This window comes from Rhinopithecus bieti, unplaced genomic scaffold (genome assembly GCF_001698545.2).
Source record: "Rhinopithecus bieti isolate Rb0 unplaced genomic scaffold, ASM169854v2 scaffold_36004, whole genome shotgun sequence".
Classification (NCBI taxonomy): domain Eukaryota; kingdom Metazoa; phylum Chordata; class Mammalia; order Primates; family Cercopithecidae; genus Rhinopithecus; species Rhinopithecus bieti.
Genome location: NW_016815976.1, coordinates 1,726,387 through 1,748,548, shown reverse-complemented (window position 1 = coordinate 1,748,548; position 22,162 = coordinate 1,726,387). Strand labels below are relative to the sequence as shown.

Sequence of the window (22,162 nt, the reverse complement as noted above, 5' to 3'; positions counted from 1 at the left end):
AGTTTGAGAACCACTGGTTTAGAAAGGGAGGAATGGCATGTGGCTAAACTGTGCCAGCCTGGCACTTGCTGTGCTTTGCCTAGACTTTGTGTCTATTTAGGATGGTTGCTGGCAAAGTGTGAGGAAGACAGACTGTTTTTGTTGAACTTCCCTTGAGGCTCTGTGTCATTCATGGACACAAGAAGGAGGTCCACAGATGGAATGGAGAGTTGAAGACTGAGTGCATTATGCATGCCGTCTGCGTAACTTGACTTTTACAAAGCAAGATAGTGGCTTTGGAATAAACATGAGATAAAAGTAAAGATCTTTCGTCTGAACAACAAGGATTATCCGTGTTTCCAGAGAAAGGCAAATGATTCTGATGGCAGACTGAAAGTCAATGTTTTGACTTAACTATTTTGGGAGGTACTTGCAATTGAAATCAGAGTTTTAATGGGACTTACCTGAGAAGGAAAGGCAGGGATAGTTAACCCTGGCTACACCTTTGGGTTTTTAACCCTGGTGCTTATGGTGAGAAGCCACAGCCAATCTCAGCCAACCATTGAACATTGTCTGGAAATTCTGACGTAAGACTTACGCACATGCATTCTTCATCTTCCAGTTTACACTCTTTTCTCCACAAAGATGGAGAAGTACATCTTTTTTTTTATTTCTAAAGAAGTGCTTTTCTGTAAGCTGCCTCGTGGGACTCCCAAAAGATGCCGTTTCCCGAGCCACGTCAAGTATCTGCATCTTAAGACGGTGGTGTTATCATGTCCACACATCAGTCAGTTCATTTTCTCTTGGCCCCAGGCCAGTAATGTGGTTGTGTACACTGGTCACAGCTCAAAAAACTGAAAAATGAACTCTGAGCTTTACTGCAAAGAATGCCAGCTAACAAAAATAACTCTGCCAAAGCAGTGCCCTGGACAGGTTTGCAGCTCTGAGAGCTACAGTGCTGATGTCTGGGAGTCTAGTAGAATGCTTAAAAAGAAAGAAAAAAATAGAAAAAAATCCATCTGCTGTGCCGTTAACATTCCAAAAAGGTAATGCCCAAGAACTCCAAATGGGTCCTAATGCGCTGTTTAAGACTCAGAAATCTCAGAGAGCTCTAAGTTCTACACCACTCTCTACTCCCAGACTGGGAACAAAAACAGGGTATTTCCGTGAAGTACAAATAGATGATTGTATGGAGGAATCAGTGGGTAGGAATTATTGGGCTAGCATGTTGAAAATACTTCAGGTGTAGGCATTTCAAGAAATAATAAAGCCCAATACTCTAATCCTTAGACAAGAACTTGGGGCTACAGATGGAATACAATGCTTTGAATAAAACTATAACCCCTACCAGAGACCTCTTTGAAAACACAGCAATGCATGTATGGATGTGTTTCCCCTAGCATGCAATTGCCTATGGATCCAGCCTTACTGCGTTTCTCTGTACAATTCAGAAAGCAGGATAGAAAATTGTGTGTACCTAGCCCAAGCTATCTTTATTGTGTGGTGTCTAATACAACCTAATTCCTAACTTCGCCTCAATAATCTTATAAGGGAGCATAAATTGCCTTATGGTGGGAAAGAAACTTGCTGGTGTGATGACGTTTGGATGCTTATTTATTTATTTATTTATTTATTTATTTATTTAGAGACTGGGTTTTGCTATGTTGACCAGGGTTGTCTGAAACTCCTAACCTCAAGTGATCTTCCCACCTCAGTCTCTGTAAGTGTTGGGATTACAGGCGTGAGCCACTGCGCCCAGGTGGATGTTCATTTTAAGTGCGTCAGTCCTTTTATGCTAAAGCTTGTCATCCGCCTGCCCCGCATACACACCTTTTTGTCAGTATCTACAGAAAGTCGCCTATGGATTCTGCCAACCTTCATTCTTGCCTTGTGTTTATGAGTCTGGGGAGTTTATGTCCTGAGTATGTAGGCCGTTGGTCTGTCCCGGGAAGCAGTGCATGTATAGGTGCTATTGTTAGCATAACCCGAGTAGGCAGTAAGGACCGGGTTGAATTCAGTGTTGATAACAGCATCCGGCAGATAGGACTAGGCTTAAATTCTTATCATGGCAGTTGTTGAGTCAAACTAGGTCCAAGAAGAAAGAAAACAGAGCCCCAGTGATCTGAACCCACTGAAATTGAGCTCTAATCCCAAGGGAAGGGCTCTTTTCTTCCCTAAACTGCATTACGATCACTGCTGTGTCTTGCCCTTTGCTTATGAGCAATTGTCACACCAGAAGGCAATGGGGACTCTACCACAGAACTCTGCTTTTGGTAGGCAGAAGGGAATGATCCTCCAGTGTCTGGCCTGATGGAGCGCCAGCCCCAGGTGTCCAGTCTGCTGTGAAGGGGCACAGATTGTAGAGTCACTGGGTCTATAACTGCACACCAGCTATGTTCTTGAAGCAGTTTCTTAACCTTCCTAAAATTCCCTTTCCCAGTCTTTAAAATGGGGATAATAGTAACACCCGCTATGTAGAATTGTCATGAAGATAAAATTTCCTAATTTTTACAAAGCACGTGTCCCAGGGGACTCCTTCATAAGTGGAACTCACAAAATTATAGATGATTCTTAGACTTGGACGCTCTCCAATTCTGGTTCCTCAGAACCCCATTCCATTCCCCTACTAGCAGTCAACTTGAAAACAGCTCTAAAGCTTGCCCTCTGAAGGCTGATCTCATTACCACAAACCCTCATTGTGCATAAAACAGATCAGGAATGAGAATTCAGCTTTTGATCTTACCTTGTAAGAAATGTGGACCAACGCTTGGTATGAAAGAGATTTGTTTTAAAGCATCATAGAATCTCATGTTTAGAATAACCTTAAAAACTGTCTAGTCAGGAAAACAGATCTCTGCTGTTGAAAGTCAGGAGTTGGCGGGGCGCAGTGGCTCACACCTGTAATCCCAGCTCTCTGGGAGGCCAAGATGGACAGATTGCATGAGCCCAGGAGTTCAAGACCGGCCTGGGCAACATGGCATAACCCCATGATATGGTTTTACTGTATCCCCACCCAAATCTCATCTTGAATTGTAGTGGTAGGAGGTAGTTGAATTATGGGGGCGGTTACCCCCATGCTGCTGTTCTCGTGATAGTGAATGAGTTTTCACGAGATCTGGTTTCATAAGGGGCTTTTCCCACTTTTGCTTGGCACTTCTTGCTGCTGCCATGTGAAGAAGGATGTGTTTGCTTCCCACTCCACCATGATTGTAAGTTTCCTGAGGCCTCCCCAGGCCATGCTGAATCTGTGGAGTCAATTAAACCTCTTTCCTTTATAAATTACCAGCTCTGCGGCCGGGGCGCAGGTTGGCTCAAGCCTGTAATTCCCAGCCACTTTGGAGGCCGAGGCGGCCGTGCGGATCACGAGGGTCAGGACGATCGGAGGACCATCCTGGCCTAACACGCGTGAAAACCCGCCTCTACTTAAAAGAAATACAAAAAACTAGCCCGGGCCCGAGGTGGCGGGCGCCTGTACTTCGGACCCCCGTCAACACCCACACACGAAGCACCTCCGCACTCAGGGGTCCCAGCTTACTCGGGGAGGCTGAGGGCAGGAGAGAATGTTCGCGGTGAACCCGGGGGAGGCCCGGAGGTTTGCAGTGAGCCCCTGCACGATCTGGCCACTGCACCCAGGCCTGGGTGACAGAGCGAGACTCCTTCTCAAAAAAATAAATAAGATAAATAAATAAATAAAAATAAATAAATAAATAAATTACCAGTCTTTGGGTATGTCTTTATTAGCAGCATGAGGACAGATTAATACACACCATCTCTACAAAGAATAGAAAAATTAGCTGGGCGTGATGGCACAAGCCTGTAGTCCCAGCTGTTCCCCAGGCAGAAGGATCGTTTGAGCCCAGGAGGTCGAGGCTGCAGTGAGCCATGGTCACACCATGACACTCCAGCCTGGGCAACAGAGTAAGACCCTGTCTCAAAACAAAAGAAAGAAAAAAAAAAGGAAAGAAAATGCTTCCTGCTGATTTCCTGGATCTTGATGAGAATGAGTTGCACCCTTAGTGGCTGTAGCCTAAGAAGGAAGCTGAAGAACTATAATATGATGGCTACTGGCTACTGTTACACTTCCTGCAAGCAGTAATAGGTAAATAGAAAGTCAGTAGATGGTTACTCTTGGTTGGAGGGTAATGACCAGATGAGATTGCACAGGGCTTCTGGAGGAGCAAGAAGTGTTCTGTTTCCTCATCGGGATGCCAGTTACATGGATGTGCTCACTCTGAGACTTCATTGAGATCACTCACAACAGCACTTAACAGCTATGCACTGTTTTGTCTATATATCAGTATTTAGTAAAGTTTGAAAGGAAATCTTGTCATCCTGTGCTGTTTAGTTCTTGTTTGAGTCTTTGTTGTTGTTGTCTTGTACTTGTTTCAAATATTTACAAAAGAAATTCTTCTCCCTGATAAATCTTTAAACAATACTGAAGACATTGAGTAGAAATTGAAATCATTGTTTTATCTCTATTCTTGCCTGCATTTTCAGTTCTCAGAGGTAACCAAAGTTAACTATTTTACAGATTGTTTAAGGTTTTCCCCCTCTGTATGTGTTTCTCTGCTTTTTCCTTTACTTGAAATATGGGATGATTATATATCGGAGTTCCATAACTTGCCTTATCATTCCTTTATCTGAAATATGGGATGATTATATATGGAGTTCCATAACTTGCCTTATCATTGGCTTTTTTGCATATCAGATACAGAATCAACATAGTTCTTTCTAATACCTGCATAATATTTCATAGTATGGATGCACCCTAATTTATTTTGTTATTCTCCTAAATTGTCAATGAATGTGTCTGTATCCTTCTGCTATTATAAATAATGCCTCTTGAACTCCCTGAATCTCCCTTGTGGCATTTGTGACACTGATCAAATCCCAACTAAGGTAGCCTGTTTTAGCATCCTTTGATTTAAAATACCTTCTCTGAAATTAAGCTTTTGTCCTGGAGTTTTTAATGGGCACAGCTCTCTATTGTGGCTGAAATCTCAAATTTGGGAATTACAAACCAGACTTCCTGGGCAGACTTCTGAGTGTGTTCACTGTTATGTATTATACATTCAAGACAAATAAGAAAAACAAATGTTTCAGCAGGATTGTATTTAAAGAATAGTCTCTCTGGATGTTTTCTATATCTACTAACAAGATGGGTCATGAACAGAGCCACTCTGTAACCTGATTATTGGTTGACACTATCTCCTATAGACTCTTGGCTTTATAAAGTCATGGTTTTGATATTTTGCTGTTTTTATCCCCTCCTTTAAATTCTATTTTTATCCCAAATTACTAACAGTTCCCTGCTGAGATTTATCTATCAGAATCTCAAGATGCTCTCATTAATAAAGTTATTAACCCCTTTGCAAACCAGCAGGACTCAAAGCCTGGAAAACATTGCTTGGCTTTCTTTTTTCTTCTCTTTCTCTTTCTCTCTCTCTTCCTCTTTCGATGGAGTCTCTCTCTATTGCCCAGGCCAGAGGTAGTGGAGCCATCTCAGCTCACTGCAACCTCTGCCTCCAGGTTTCAGCGATTCTCCTGCCTCAGCCTCCTGGGTAGCTGGGATTATAGGTGCACGCTACCACACCCAGTTAATTTTTGTATTTTTAGTAGAGATGGAGTTTCACCATGTTGGCCAGGCTGGTCTGGAACTCATGACCTCAGGTGATGTGCCCACCTCGGCCTCCCAAAGTGTTAGGATTACAGGCATGAGCCATTGTGCCCAGCTACCTGGCTTTCTCTTGATGCCAAAGTTAACTGCTTTTACAATGGCTGGCTGTTGGAGAGTGCTGATGGCATTTTTTGTTAAAATTTAGGATGGAGGCTAGACGTGTTGGCTCACACCTGTAATCCCAGCACTTTGGGAGGCCGAGGCAGGTGAATAACCTGAGGTCAGGTGTTCGAGACCAGCCTCACCAACATGGAGAAACCCTGTCTCTACTAAAAATACAAAAGTAGCCACGCGTGGTGGTGCGTGCCTGTAATCCCAGCTACTCAGGAGGCTGAGGCAGGAGAATTGCTTGAACCTGGGAGGCAAAGGTTGCTGTGAGCCGAGATTGTGCCATTGCGCTCCAGCCCAGGCAACAACAGTGAAACTCCGTCTCAAAAAAAAGGAAAGAAAAGAAAATTTAGTATGGGATTAAATGAATGGATAGCAGGATGGGCTGTTGTTTGATAAAGCAGGTACATTTAAATGTTAAGGGAGGTATCTAGGTGGGTTGTATACAGGTGTTCACAGCAAAATTCTTTCAGCTTTGTGCATATGTTTAATACTTTTTCATAATAAAATGTTGGGGGGGAAACATATGAAACGGAATAAGAAAATGGGAAAATCTAATTAACAAGGGACTTGATCTGAGTCATACAGTAAATGAATTCCCTATCAAGTAAACAATTCAACAGAGACATCTATTTTTTGAAAAGAAGTTTTATAGAAATTATAATTATACTAATAATGAGTAAGAAGCTAATGTTGATCTCATCTCATAGATTTTATGGCATTTTTTTTTTAAAGACAGGATCTCATTGTGTTACTTAGGTTGGTGTGCAATCATGGCTCACTGCAGCCTGACTTCCTGCTGGGCCCAACTGATCCGCCTACTTCAGCTTCCCAAGTAGCATGGACCACCGGCATGTGCCACCATGCCCAGTGAATTTTTGTAGAAATAAGGTTTCACCATGTTGCTCAGGCTGGTCTCGAACTTCTGAACTCAAGCTGTCTGCCTGCCTCAGCCTCCCAAAGTGCTGGGATTACAGGCATGAGCCACCCAGCCCAACCAATTTTGTGGCATTCTTATTTGCTCTGTGGTGTAGAATACTAATCCCAAACCAGTATAAGGTTATATTCAATCATCAAACTTCATTTTAAGTCATCACCATTCAAATATATTTAAAAGCATCATCTCAATTTTGCATATTTGTAAATGGGGACCCAGAATAATTAAATGATTTACCCCTGATCTTAGCACCAGATGAGGCAGAGCTTGAACTTGAACGTTCATTTTCTAATTATTATCTTTTCCACTCCATCATACGTTTTCTCTGATTATGAGATTCTGAAACGCACATTTTCCAGAGAATTGACAGAAAGATCATTAAGCGAAGGATTTTGAACTATGATCAAAGCTACAATGGTAGCAGCCCACCATTCTTTTTTACTGCTAAAGCCTTTAACCAATTCCTAAAATGCCTCTCTCTAAATCATTCCTGTTGGGTTTTAACCAATATATCAGGAAGACGGTGCTTTGCCGAGCTTTGGGCAGCCTTGTTTTGCTCTCTGATTCTCTGGTGTCCTTCTGACCAAAGATACGGTCTGAGAGAATTAATGTTAATACTTTGTGTTTATATAAAGTAAAATTATAGTGCGCACTGTAATTTTATGGCTAGGTAGGTGGGAAATTATTAGTCTAAACAAATACACTTTTTAGTAGACCAGCTGTGTTAAGTAAATTAAATTCTGCATAAATCTGAAACAGTACCTCGATTTTCGTTTTTATTTATTTATATTTTTTGTAGAGAACTAGTATCACTGCGTTGCCCAGGCTGGTCTTGAACTGCTGGCCTCGAGCAATCCTCCTGCCTCATCCTCCCAAAATGCTGGGATTCTAGGTGTGAGTCACCTCACCTGGCCTCAATCTTTTCTTAATTTCTTTGTTGCCTTTGGAATGTAAGCTTGAGTAGTTGTGCATTTCATTGTGGTAAAAAATACATGAAGAGTGAATTGTGTTACAGTGGGATCAGGAATAAAGGAAGATTACACCCTGCGTGATGTGGAGCTGTCTGTTGCTGGGGGCTGATGGATGCATTCCTTTCGAGCACTTTGCTGATGAGGCTGTCTTCTGAGTTGGGTCCCTGAATGGATCTGTTAGATTCACCCTCTTCTTATAGCAGCGGTGGGGTTTGGGTTTTGTTCTTTTCTTTCTTGATTTTCTTTTCTGCCCATTTCAAGGAAGACGTTTTCCAGATGAGCTATATTTTAGAGCCAGCAAGTGTTTTAAACAGTTGTGATAAACCACCTTTATTGGCCCCAAATCAATACAAATCTTCTCCCCAGAGAAAACTACAATTTGTTTGTGTTATTTTTCTAGACATGAGCTTTCCTTTGCCTTAGATCTATATATTTGTGCATATACACACAGGACACATACACTACTGAGTTGTATGACATTTTTAAAGTCAAATGTGATCACAGTGTATTTGTTTTGCAACTTGATTTTCTCCTCTAACAATATATCTGACAATTTTCAAGGCTGGTCTTGAACTCCTGGCCTGAAGCAATCCTACTGCCTCAGCCTCCCAAATTAATGCCTAATTTCTTCCTTCCCCCTCCATAGGTTCTTTTACCATTCTATGTATTACGCATATCAAGTTTTTCTTCCCCTGATACCGTCAATGGTGGGGCAAAGATACTTGTGTATTTGTCTTTGTATTTGCAGCACTTGTGGCAAAGTATTAATATTCTGAATAAAGAGCTCCTTAAATAATAAAACAGGAAATCATTAGAAAAAAACTAGATAAAAATTCTTATTGGTTTTGGGATTTTTTTTTTTTTTTTTTTTTGAGACGGAGTTTCACTCTTCTTGCCCAGGCTGGAGTGTAATGGTGCGATCTCGGTTCACTGCAACATCCGGCTCCCCTGTTCAAGCGATTCTCCTGCCTCAGCCTCCCAAGTAGTGAGATTACAGGCGCGTGCCACTGCCCCCACTAATTTTTTGTATTTTTTAGTAAAGATGGGCTTTCACCGTGTTAGCCAGGGTGGCCTTGATTTCCTGACCTCCTGATCCTCCCAACTTGGCCTCCCAAAGTGCTGGGATTATAGGTGTGAGCCACCACACCCAGCCTTGTTTGAAAATTTTTAAATGAGAACAGAAGTATCCATCCAATGGTAAAAAATAAGAAGGATCCATAAATCCACTGTTACGAATAGTATAGGAAAATTGGTGTTCTCCTGCACTGTTGATTAGAGTAAAAAAATGTGTGTAATCTTTTCAGGGGATGGTTTGGCTTGGACTGCTTCTAGATACCTGTCTTAGAGAAGGGACTTTTTGCTCATTGAGGCATGTTTATGTATTTTTTTAGAGGTAGTGATTTTTAACCTTTCTGGCTTGTGGAGCCCTCGAAGATTCCAGTGAAGTCTGTGGTTGCGTACCGCATGAGACCAGGGCTGAAAATGGGTCTTTCAGCATGTGATTGTAGATGGAACCATAGAAGTCTGTCTGATCTATGAACTGTTGAAAAGTGATGGACACTGTTCAGTGAATACATGTACCACCCTCGGCAGTCTTTCAGGGGGCTTGCAGCCCTGCTGGAAGCCAGATTCATAGTTCCATAAATTTGTTTTTCCCCTTTCATCAGTCATCTGACCAAAGCTGTTGATTATTTTAAGGGATACTGAATAATAAGAAAAAAAAAAAAATCCCAATGGAGCAATGCGACATCTTTTCTTCTGTGTGAGAAATGACTCATTCATTCATTCCACAGTCATTTAATAAGTGCCTACTATGTGCTTAGCTCTGTAAGGACCCTCCCAGTGGGAGAGGTCATGATACAATATCCAGAAGAGCCTCTTGTAAGGGGATCTCCATCAGAAATGATAAGATGACCTCAGGAACAGAAGAGCTGTTTCAAAGAACAGATGTTCTAGACCAGTTCATCCAACTAACCTTAAAAATACTTTACTGCGGAGGTTCTCCCAAGGACACTAAAGGGTGTGGTTTGGATTTATAGAACTCAGAAGCATTTGGAAGCCTCCAGTTGTCTTGGATGTGTGTTCTCAGAAATGTTTTGCACCAACCTTTTTCTTATGGAGAAACGTGATGTGGCAACATTCAGCTGTATAGTGCAAACTGCAGTTTTCCAGATAAAAGAGCATAACTTGTTTTTGTGACAAGCTTTCTTGGAGGTCTCTGGCTGGGAGAAGCAGAGGGAATACAACCAACTCTACACTTGTTTAGCTTAATTGCAAATTCATGACATCATCATTTCCCCCCAAAACTTACGACAATATCAGAAACGAGGAAAGAACTCTAATGTGAACTTTGGTTGAGTAAGTAACAAACTATATTTCAGGTTTCTTGTATTTTGAAGTGGGAGACATATTGCTGATTCCTAGTTGGTTTTGAATGATTTATAACCTTTTATTTGTGGCTGAGTGTTGCAGTCTATGTTGTCATGGAAATTCTATTGAATTTATAGGTCCATTTATCCCAAATCATTTTCCAGACTTCATTTCATGGTGAATCATGTGGCTGTTACTCCCAAGTACAAAGCAATTTCTAAAAAGTTTCATATTACAAAGAGCACAAACACCGTGGTAGTGATTTTTGTGTTTTTGAAATACAAATGAGTTCCAGATGCACCTAGGGACCCCTCCCCCTCCACTGTGTCCAAGGCATTAAGCTCCACTGCATTTCAGAACCAGCTTTGTATATAAAATAGCCATGCAAGCAAGGAAACGTTGTTTCATTAGAAAAAAAAAAAAAAGCCATTTCAGTCACCTCAAGAGTAGTTGAAGTTACTGGTTTATGCACAGGGACAAAAGTGCTCTCCCGGCTGGGCGCAGTGGCTCACGCCTGTAATCCCAGCACTTTGGGAGGCTGAGGTGGGCAGTTCATGAGGTCAGGAGATCGAGACCATCCTGCTCCACATGGTGAAACCCCATCTCTACTAAAAATTACTATAATTAGCTGGGCATGATGGCGCATTCCTGTAATCCCAGCTACTCAGGAGGCAGAGGCAGGAGAATCATTTGGAGTCAGGAGGCGGAGGTTGCAGTGAGCTGAGATCGGGCTGCTGCACTCCAGCTTGGTGACAGAGCGAGACTCCGGCTCAAAAAAAAAAAAAAAAGAAAATCAACTGCTCTTCCAGTTTCAATCTCCCTCACAGCAGACTTGATCCTCCCCCTCAAAGTTCAGTAGTAGTGTGAAAGGGAAAGAAAAACAAAGTGCTTTACCATGCCAACTGATAATGTTTCATGTTGACAGTGAGTGTGGGACAGGGTTTCTGCATCTCAGCACTATGGACATTTTGGGCGGATAATTCTTTTTTTTTTCTTTTTTTTCTGTCAACCTCCAGAGCCTGAGTAGGCGCAGAGAAACTCCCATGATGTGGGGCACTTTTCTATGCATTCTGAGGTGTTTAGGCACACCCCTGGCCTCTACCTGCTAGATCAGTGGTCCCCAACCTTTTTGGCACGAGGGACCGGTTTTGTGGAAGACAGTTTTTCCACGGACCATGTCGGGGGTGGCGATGGTTTCAGGATGAGTCAGTTGCATTATATTTATTGTGCACTTTATTTCTATTATTATTACATTGTAATATATAATGAAATAATTTTACAATGTATAGTTGTATAATGTAGAATCAGTGGGAGCCCTGAGTGTGTTTTCTTGCAACTAGATGGTCCCAGCCAGGGGTGATGGGAGACAGTGACAGATCATCAGGCATTAGATTCTCATTAGGAGTGTGCAACCTGGATTCCTCGCATGCGCAGTTCATAATAGGGTTTATGGTCCTATGAGAATCTAATGGCGCCACTGATCTGACAGGAGGCAGAGCTCAATCAATAATGTGAGCTATGAGGAGCAGCTGTAAATACAGATGAGGGGGTTGGGGACCTCTGCACTAGATGCCTATCACCCCTCAAAGAGTGACAACCAAACATGTCTCTGGACGTGACCATATTTCCACTAGGGTACAGAATCACCCCAGCTTAAGAACACTGCTCTGGAAGCTTTGTACTAGGACCCTAGAGAGAACCAACAGGTAGAGTTCATTGCTGATGGGAATTCTGGTCAGGATGTTGTATGGTAGAACAGTTGTAAGTATGTGGGCTCCACAAGCAAATGCCTAGATTTGAGTTCCAGAGTTAACTACTTCTTAGACAAGACCTACTATCTCAGCCTTAATTTCCTTTTGTATAAAATAGGAGAAATAAGAGTATCGCCCCTAGAAAATAGTAGTATTGATTTAAGGAATTAATTGATGTAAAGTGTTCAGAATCAGGTACATTTAAGCAACCCTCCTGAGTGCTTTATGCTTGCGGCTGCCTTGTGAAAGGGTAGGCAGGGGCAGTGCTTGGGTCTTGTAATGGTTATTGGGTCTTAGGCTGTAGGGATTCTCTATATTAAGGCCAGTCACTGGAACTTGCTCCATCAAGGAGATAAGTTCAATCTGACCATAATGTCAGGTTTAAAGTAGCTTATATTCAATGGAATGAGCGCAAAACAGGGCAGTAAACTCGGCCCTGCTCTGTTTTGGCTTGTTTGTTTGTTTTTAATTGAAGCAGAGTCTCACTATGTCACCCAGGTTGGAGTGCAGTGATGCAATCATAGCTCACTGCAGCCTTGAACTCCTGAGCTCAAGCGATCCTCCTGCCTCAGCCTCCCGAGTAGCCAGAACTACTGGTGTATGCCATCATGCCCAGCTAATTTTTTATTTTTTTATTTTTTGAGATAAGGTCTCGCCATGTTTCTCAGGCTGGTCTCAAACTCCTTGGTTCCAGGAATCCTCCTGCTTCAGCCCTGTTACTATGTGAGGTTACACTTTTGTTCCTCTTGGTTTCAACAGCACAGGTATTTTGCTATTTCTGTTTATTCATTGTTGAAGTACCATATGTAAAGGAGAAAAAGCACACAAAAAATAAGTGTACAGCTGACGAATTTCATATGCTTGTAACCAGTGCCCACATCTGCAAGATAACGTATTAGCACCTGCAGATGTCCTTGTCCAGTTACTGCCGCCTCTGGGTAACCACTGTGTTGGCTTCTAAGTGCTTTAGTTTTTCCTGTTTTTGTACTTCATTGCAATGGAATCGCACTGTTTTTTTTGTTTGTTTGTTTGAATCTGGTTTACCTGGTTCAGCTTTGTTTGTGAGATTTGCCTATATTGTTATCTGTGGTTGTAGTGCATTCCACTAGGTATTTCATTTTGTGTGTCACAGTTTGCCTATCCATTCCATTATTGATTAGTGTTTAGGCAGGTTCCAATTTGGGGATATTGCAAATAGCCCTTTCACTAATTTATGTGGTGGTGTTTTTTTCTTTCTTGTTTTCACCCTTTAATATTTAGACATGTAAGTAAATCAGTGATTCTGACCATGCCAGACATAGTGGAAGGTGCTTTACTCAAGTTATTTTATTTAATCCTCAGTGTAACCCAGTAACATATTTTTAATTCAGTTTACTCATGGAGATGTTAAGGCTCAGTGAGGGGGTAACTGACTTCAATCAAATCACATAACTATTAAATAAGAAAGCTATAGCTTACTGCCTTCCTTCCTGAGTACACGACAAAGGTATCCGGACAAGCTATAGCCAGACTCAGCCTACTTCATTTGTGCCCAAACTTATGCTGAGCTGTAAGAAATAACTCATGAATCATGTATAGTAAATCACTGAAAAACTTAGCTTACTACTGCAACCAAAAGCCTGAACTCTTCCCTATCAAGGGGAAAGTGCAAACACTGAATATTTATTTGATTAATCAAATGCATCACTGAACCAGAAATCCTGAAAATCAGCTAATAAATAGACATATAACAGAACAAACAAGTTACACACAGAGACTTTTAAGAGAGATCTCAAAAACATCCTGGCACCCGAGTGTATGCCTCATAGCCCTAGTGTGCACCTTAGTTTCTTCTGCTCCAAATCTTGGGATTCCTGCTGTAAAGTAGTTGAAGATAATTCCCTGTTACAGGGCAAATGAAAACAGGAAATAATTAAGGATTTGTGTACTCTGTGATTAATGATATTGTATAAAGGAAATGTTTCAGAATGTTTATTTAAATGCCACCTTGCCTGCAAAGATACCCACTACCTGTTCTTCTTCAGAGCTTAGTTCTTCTAAAAATATTCTTCCAATGAATGCCACACACTGGTTTCTTTGCCACACCCTGTGGCATGACTTACTGGGATGTTGGCTGGCCTGTGGAAATGGTTTATTTGAACCTTACTTTAAGTATCCCTTCTGGTCATAAAGAAAGTCATCAGGATATACTGTCAGAGAAAAATGAGAGCTGTTTCATCAGTTTTTACTTTTCCAAAGCAAGCGCTTAGTGAAAATGTATTACAACAGCCCTGTGAGGTGTGAGTATTACCTCTGTTTCACAGAAGGGGACACTGGGCCTTAGAGATCTCCAGGCTCTTCAGTATACAAATCCGTTCTTATTCTGTAGCAAATACTCTGAGATCTTCATCTAATACTGCCAACTTTATGGATATTTTTCAGTATGCTGTAAGAGTGTGAACTGGTTTGTGACATGGGCTACATTCTCCAGGGTAGAAGCTTGTTAGGAAGAAGTGAGAAAAGATGATAGAGTTCAGAGCTCAAAGAAGCCCAAAAAGTAATTAAGCTGCAAAATGGTTTTATAATGTGATACACAGACACACATACCTGTGTGTGTTTGCTTAAAACCAGTAATGATTTTAGGGGGTATATTAGTCAGGGTTCTCCAGAGAAAGAGACCCCATAGGATCGATGTCTCTCTCTTTCTCTCTCACACACACACACATACACACAAACACACACACACACAAACTCTGGCCTATAATTGATTAATTTTAGCTAAGTTACTCTAGCTGAGTTGATATTGCAGTGTTGAGTTCAAAGGCTAGAAACCTGAGCCCAATCTGTGTTGCAGTGTAGAGGCAGAATTCCTTCCTCTTAAAAAGACCTCAGGTCTTCAGCTGATTGCATGAGACCCACCCACATTATATAGGGTAATCAGCTTTAGTTCTAAGGTCTACTGATTTAAATGTTAATCACATGTAAAAAATACTTTCACAAAAAATAACAATGATCCTTTTAAAAAGTAACTAGGAATAAAAACTTTGTTCAATAGGAGAAAACAAAATACCCAGAATGTTTGTGTTATATATTTTAATGTAATATATATAATGTATATTTATCATTTTTCTCCATAATTTAAATGAATAGATCTTCTTTTGTTGGAGTATTAAAATTTTAGGCCAGAGTTACTTAGACAATGGTTTGACTTTCTTGTAGATTAAAGAGAAAGTAATATAATCTGTATTTAGTAGAACCATACCTGGAGGCACTTGGCCATTTCACAGTGATTTTGGCTTGTATTTGCACCTTTCTGAGCGTTTACTCCAGCAGTTTAAATTCCTTCATTCTTTCAATATCTTGAGCCTCCTTGCCACTGATCTTGTTATTTATTCCAAGAGATGGCATGGACTTTGTTAGTGTTTGTGGCTTTATCATTTGGCTGTCCTTGCTTCAAGCCACTTAGAGCTCCCACTCATCTTATTCATTCCAGAAATAAATTACTAGTATTTACAATGGGCAGCACTGTGCTAGGGACACAGCCTTGCACTGCACAGACTTATGTCCTGCATGCATACATCTTTCTGTCTATAGGCAATGGCAGAATTAGAGTTAGAGTGTAGTGGGTTGAGTGTGTGCATCCTGGCCTCCTTAATACTAGCCGTTACGAAATAATTTAAAAATCATGTTAGATTAAGAGCTTATTTTACAAAAACCTTAATTCTGTCCTCATACTATGCATATTGTCAAAAAAGCAGAACTGGCAGATTCACTGTGTTTGGATGTTTACTTTACCTTCACTTCACATCTTACTTCTTAGGCAGCTGTTTCTTGTCCACTACCACGTTCCCAACTGGCAGGTTAACACCAAGCTTGATTAGAAAAATACATTTCCACCTCTTCAGTTCTGTTGTCTGCTGCCTCCTATGTGATTTTTAATTCTGCTCTTGTCTTTTTGGTTACCGTCCTTATCTCGTCCTGTTTATGTCTCATCTCCATCTGTCCTTTTCTGTAGCTTTTGCCTGTGTGTTCTTCCACTTTAATAAAAATCCCCAGCAGTAGCCTGGAAATTTCTACTGAGTCTTTCAGTAGATTGCCTTCCCCCCTGAGCTATCTGCGTGCTGTTTCCTTTCTTATTCCATCATGATTTTTTTTTCTTGGGCCAGGTGTAGGGGGCATGTGGGAGAAATAGCTTTTTGAGAGGAAATAAAATGTAGAGCTTTCTAAATCTGCATGGAAGTTACTGCTGGGTTTTCTACTCTTATGTTGGGATCATTTCCTTTTGCTTCCATGATCACAGCAACCAGGGAGCTAACTTAGGCTCACAACTATAACATTAGACAATAAAAAGTTCACCTTCTGGAAAATGCCCCCTCCTGCCCATTGCCTGTATAAATGTAGGATTTGTTTAATAGATGCCTCACTTGACCATGAACCATTCATTGCCTTATGCTTTTATTTCGTGATACACTCCCTCAACTTTGGCACTCAGAAATAAAGTTAACCTTGTCTCATTAATGATATTTTAGTCTTCCTAAGTACAGACTGTATCTTCATCTGTCATGGTGCCGTACAGAGAACAGGCATTAAGCAATACTCCTGCCAGTTGGAAGGAAGCACAGTGATTAAGACCTTGAACTCTGAGATTGGAAAGACAATTTTGAAAGATAATTTTTCTGTCCCAACCCCACTTTCCTTCCTTAGGAACTTTGTAAATTTGAAATTATGAATTTTGTAAATCCTTGGTTTCCTTGCCTATAAAATGAGAATCGTACTAGTACATACCTCACTGAGTGTCAATGAATCATACATAGTACAGTACCTGGCAGATAGTAAGCACTTACTGAAAGTTTGAAAAACATTAATAATGTTTTACTATGATTAAAATTAATATTTAAACAACAATAATAGTATCAAAGGCTCAGGATTTCAGATTTGTTGCTTTCTGTTCATTCAACTTAACATGGACAGTGATACATATTGGAAACCAGACATATACACATTTGTAAAGTCAAACTGCAACTGGAGTTATTTTAAATGTAAGGGAAAAGTTGCACAAGGCAGGCAAAAAGGTAAGCTAGGTGGGCATTTTGTTGTGACTTTGTATGTATTACACTAGTACCCTACAACAGTGGAGCATTGACTTTTGTCAATCCTGTACTCACAATGTCCTTTTCACCTCCCTCCCATGACTTGGTAGTATTGGGATTCATGGAGGCATTTGCCATATATGTATTTTAGAACATGCTTCCTGGTGGATGATGATGCTTTTAATGTGATTTGTTTTGCCCCTGTAAAATTCCATTTTCCAAATGTCAAGTTATGCTATATGATACTCTAGGTTATCCATCACCTTGATCGGGCTAGAAAAACGCCTGGAGGGTTTTGCAGTCAAGCCATTCCACAGGTAGACTTGAATGATCCATTTGGGCTAATGACTCTCACTTACGACTTTGAAAAATTTAGCAGAACTGGTCCCATGATTGTGCCCTGGTGCAAGCAGTCCATCAGTGTCTTTTTAATTGAGTTTCATATAGTTTGTTTCTGTGCTTGAGGATATATATATATATATGTGTGTGTGTGTGTGTGTGTGTGTGTGTGTGTGTGTGTGTGTGTGTGTGTATTATATATATAATATATATTATCTCCTATCTCATGGAACGCTACATGATGAAGGAATATCTGCTTATAGAGGGTTGATTCAACTTTCCTTCCCTTGCAAAAGAGAGGCCTGATTGGAATAGATTCATCGACCTTTAAGCTATATAGTTTTCTTAAAGAATCATGCCAAAAGTATTCTATTTCAACTGTGTTTGGAAAATATTGAGTTAAAGTTATTAAGTCTTCAAATAACCTTTGAACCAGGACTTAAATGGCCAATTCTAGGGCTAGGGTAGGGAAAATACAGGATGAGCCCAAAACATCTGTGCCTGATAGGAAGTGCTAAAAAATAAAAAATTAGGAGAACATGGCAGACTGACAGGGACATTCTTTTGAAGGGTCTCCTACTGGGCAAATCTGGGACAATCTGAGCATCAAAATACATAATGTTAGTAATGGAATCTGATAATGGATTGAATAAATAGAAACAAAAATAAACAAGTCCATATGGGTGTAAATGAATGCATGAATAAGTGAATAAACCGCAGTGCGGGGAAAGCGATTCCTTACTCTAGAATGCCATTAATGAATATAGAAGGAATGGTGGAGTTAGAATGTCACAAAGGATCCCAAGCTAGTGAGTCAACATTAAATGAGGAGCAGGATTTTTATCTCATGTTAAAGTATCTCTCTCTAAAGTACTTTTTAATTATGAAAGGAAAATTAATAACTTTATAGTGGACAAACTCAATAGATAGCACCTGAGCTACATGATCAAGATAAATACCTCCAATAGTGGGATAAACCCATATAAATGTGCTGCTGATATAATGCACTGAGAAGATATAATTTTTTTTTTTTGAGACGGGAGTCTCACTCTGTTGCCCAGACTGGAGTGCAGTGGCACAATCTCGGTTCATTGCAACTTCCGCCTTCTGGGTTCAAGTGATTCTCCTGCCTCAGCCTCCCAAGTAGCTGGGATTACAGGCACCTGCCACCACACCCAGCTAATTTTTGTATTTTGTAGAGATGGGGTTTCACCATGTTGGCCAGGCTGGTCTCAAACTCCTGACCTCAAGTGATCCACCCGCCTTGGTCCCACAAAGTGCTGGGATTACAGGCGTGAGCCACCGCACCCAGCCAAGAGACCTCAATTCTATGAATTTTCTGCTCTGTACACTTCAAATTGTCAGAGTAAAGAAAGAGGCTGAGTAACTGTTCCAGATGAAGATGGGGTTGGAAGAGGTCAGTGTAAAAAAGACATGACAACTAAATACAGAGTTTGATCCTAGATTGAATTCTGGACTGAGAACCAGAAAATGATCTGTAATGGACTTTATTTGGGCACTTGCCAAAACTTGAAAATGGTCTGTGAATTAGATAATAGTATTGTATTAATGTGAAGTTTGCTAATTCTAATGATTATTCTGTGATTATGTTAAGAGAATGTCCTTATTCTTAGAAATTACACACTTAAGTATTTAGTGGTAAAGGGGGCTATTATCTCCCATTTGCTCCCAAATGATTGAGGAAAAAAAGTGTGTGTGTGTGTGTGTGTGTGTGTGTATACAGAAAGAGAGCAAATGAGGTATAGTATAAATAATTGGTGATACTGGGTAAAGGAGATAGGGAACAGTTAATCCCTTTATTACTGGATTTTCCAGATTTTTTTTTTTCTTGTTGCTTTTTTCTTTTTTTTTTTTTTTGAGACAGGATCTTGCTATGTTGCTCAGGCTGGAGTTCAGTGGAGCCATCAGTAGCCTCAGTAGCCTCAGCCTCCTGGGCTCTAGCAATCCTCTCACCTCAGTCTCCTGAATAGCTGGGACTACAGTTACCACTCCTGGCTAACTTTTTGTAGAGATGAGGTCTCACTTTGTTGCCCAGGCTGGCCTCAGACTCCTGTTCTCAAGCAGTCCTCCCACTTGGACCTCCCAAAGTTCTGGGGTTACATGCATGAGCCACATTGTGCCTAGCCCCAGATCTTTTCTTCAGCTTATGTACACCACGTTTCTTCATAGAAGGATTGCTGTATAGTGAGCATCATTTAGATTAACATTACTAGAAAGAACACACTTGGGGGAATATTGAAGGGAGCGCTCTGGGATCTAGAACCCAGAATGTTGAAGGAAGGGCTCTGGCCACAGCTCATTTTGAGGATAAAATTGATGTTAACTACCCCAAATACCTTCCAAGATGTTTCCAGCCTCTGTCCAAACTTAGCCATCACCACCGCTGACAAAATATGTTTCAGTTCACGCAAGTCCAATTCATTCAGCAAAACCTCATCTACTTACTCTTATATTTTAGACAGCTTCAGATATTACCATAATTCAGTAGGCTACAACTTGAGAAAAATAGATATTTCAGACCTGTGCTACTGTCCTTTTTATGAGACATTTTATTATCCAGATGGGTGGAGCCAGGACTCAAACACATTTTCTAAAATTGCATTTTTTTTTTACCCACTTGTAAATGAAAATGCCCTTGAAGAGGTCTTAAAGTATTTTGTATCACACACTATTCAGGTGATGCATTAAACAATGCTGCCCCTGCACGTGGGCTGAAGTATAAGAAAGCCTTCTGTGAACCTACTTAATTTGAGAGCCTGAGTTTTAAAAAGAAAGTGAAGTGTAATTTTCTGAATACACCTGTGTGAAGTTTCTTTCTTGGGTTAGTAGTATTGTACCCAAAGCAATTCACCTAATATTAAACCATTCTAATCTGCACCTTATTGAATGGATTTTCTCTAAAAATTCATGATGTCTAAAGCTGTCCAAACCGTAAGACAACACATTTATAAGAAACTGCCAGAATTGGTGCAAATTCACAGTCTTAAAAAGAATTATCTTTAAGAAAGAAAATTCTCCAAAAGAAACTATCCATCCTTGTCCCGTGTACATAGGTATCAGAATTTTTCTAGGAAGTGTCCTGATTTGGGCTCCTGATTTCGCTCTTCACAAAAGAAATGCCATTTGTATTCTTAGCATTTGAGTTAATTCAGTCGTCAGAACTCTGTTTACCTTTGACCTATACTTAGCTTTTCCTGCTGGGACTTTATTGTTCAATGTCAAATCTCTCAATCTCTCTGGGGTGTGGTTGTTCAGTCTATTGCAGAAAATAGCATCATGCCTTTTGGAAAAGTGGGGAAATAGAGGTTATGAAAGAACTAATTATATAGAAGATAGAATTTTCTGTAAGGAGTAGCATCATTCTAGATGATTCAGTGGAATCATACTCTTACTAGAAATTTTAAGATGTTTGCCAAATGTTAATCTTAACATATGATGATGATGATGATGATGATGATGATGATGATGACCAGGTGCAGTGGTTCATGCCTGTAATCTCAACACTTTGGGAGGCCAAGGTGGGCAGATTGCTTGAGCTCAGTTGTTCTAGACCAGCCTGGGCAGCATAGTGAGACCCCGCCTCTAAAAATATGTATAAAAATTAGCCCGATATGGTAGTGTACACCCGTAGTCCTAGCTGCTTAGGAGGCTGAGGTGGGAGGATCGTTTGAGCCCTTGAGGTCAAGGCTGCAGTGAGCCATGATCATGCCACTGCACTCCAGCCTGGGTGACAAAATGAGACCCTATCTCAGAAAAAAATATATATGCATATATGGTGATGATGATGGTGATTTGTTGAGCATTGATAAGGTCTAACCATGCTGCTTCATGTTACACACTACGTTAACTTATTTGAGCCTCAGAGTTACCCCAGTAAGTGGAAATACTTGACTTTATGCCTAAGAAAACTGGTGCTTGCAAGTAAATGAGGAAGCTGGAATCAGAACCCAGGTCTTTTTTTTTTTTTTTCTTATCAGTATGGAGGCTTTTGGGGATACCCAATGGTTCATTTTGTTGTCTATATTTTTTTTTTTTTTTTTTTTTTTGAGACAGAGTTTCGCTCTTGTTGCTCAGGCTGGAGTTCAACGGCGCGATCTTGTCTCACCGCAACCTCCGCCTCACAGGTTCAAGTGATTCTCCTGCCTCAGCCTCATGAGTAGCTGGGACTGCAGGCATGCACCACCATGCCCGGCTAATTTTGTATTTTTAGTTGAGACAGAGTTTCTCCATGTTGGTCAGGCTGGTCTCAAACTCCCGACCTCAGGTGATCCGCCCGCCTCGGCCTCCCAAAGTGCTGGGATTACAGGCGTGAGCCACTGCGCCCAACTGTTCTCTGCATCTTGTTAAATGTCAAAGTGTGTGCAAGCATTAAAGTTGTATAATGATCCTGAGTTGACTTACCTGTGTTCTGCTTTTCGAATAAGAAATTCTAGTCAGGCCCAGTGGCTCACACTTGTAATCCCAGTGCTTTGAGAGGCTGAGGCATGCAGACTGCTTGAGGCCAGGAGTTTGAAACCAGCCTGGACACCAACGCAAAACCCTGTCCTTACAGAAAATACACAAATTAGCTGGGTATTGTGGCATGCACCTGTAGTCCCAGCTACTCAGGGGTCTGAGGTGGGAGGATCTATTGAGCCTAGGAGATGGAGGCCGCAGTAAGCCGTGATGGCGGCCACTCCATTCCTGCCTCGGCCACAGAGTGAGAGTGAGTTTTTTTGTTTGTCTCAAAAAAAAAAAAAAAAAACAAAACGTAATGCTAGCCAAATGTAAGAGAAGATATTGAAGGTTGGGATGAAAGCACATGGATTTTGGATTCTCTCTGATGTATAATACTAGGTAAATTAACATCAAATTTCTGAAGCAGTATTTTCTCATCTATAGCTGAGTATAGTAATTTCTGCCCTAATTTTTTTTTTTTTTTTTTTTTTTTTTTTTTTTTT

General features: G+C 40.8%; 1 protein-coding gene across 5 annotated transcripts in view; it reads left to right on the top strand.

Moving 5' to 3' along the window:
- The window catches only part of PTPRG (protein tyrosine phosphatase receptor type G), a 747,615-nt gene that overhangs the window by 508,307 nt on the left and 217,146 nt on the right, over positions 1-22,162 (top strand). The window lies entirely within an intron of this gene.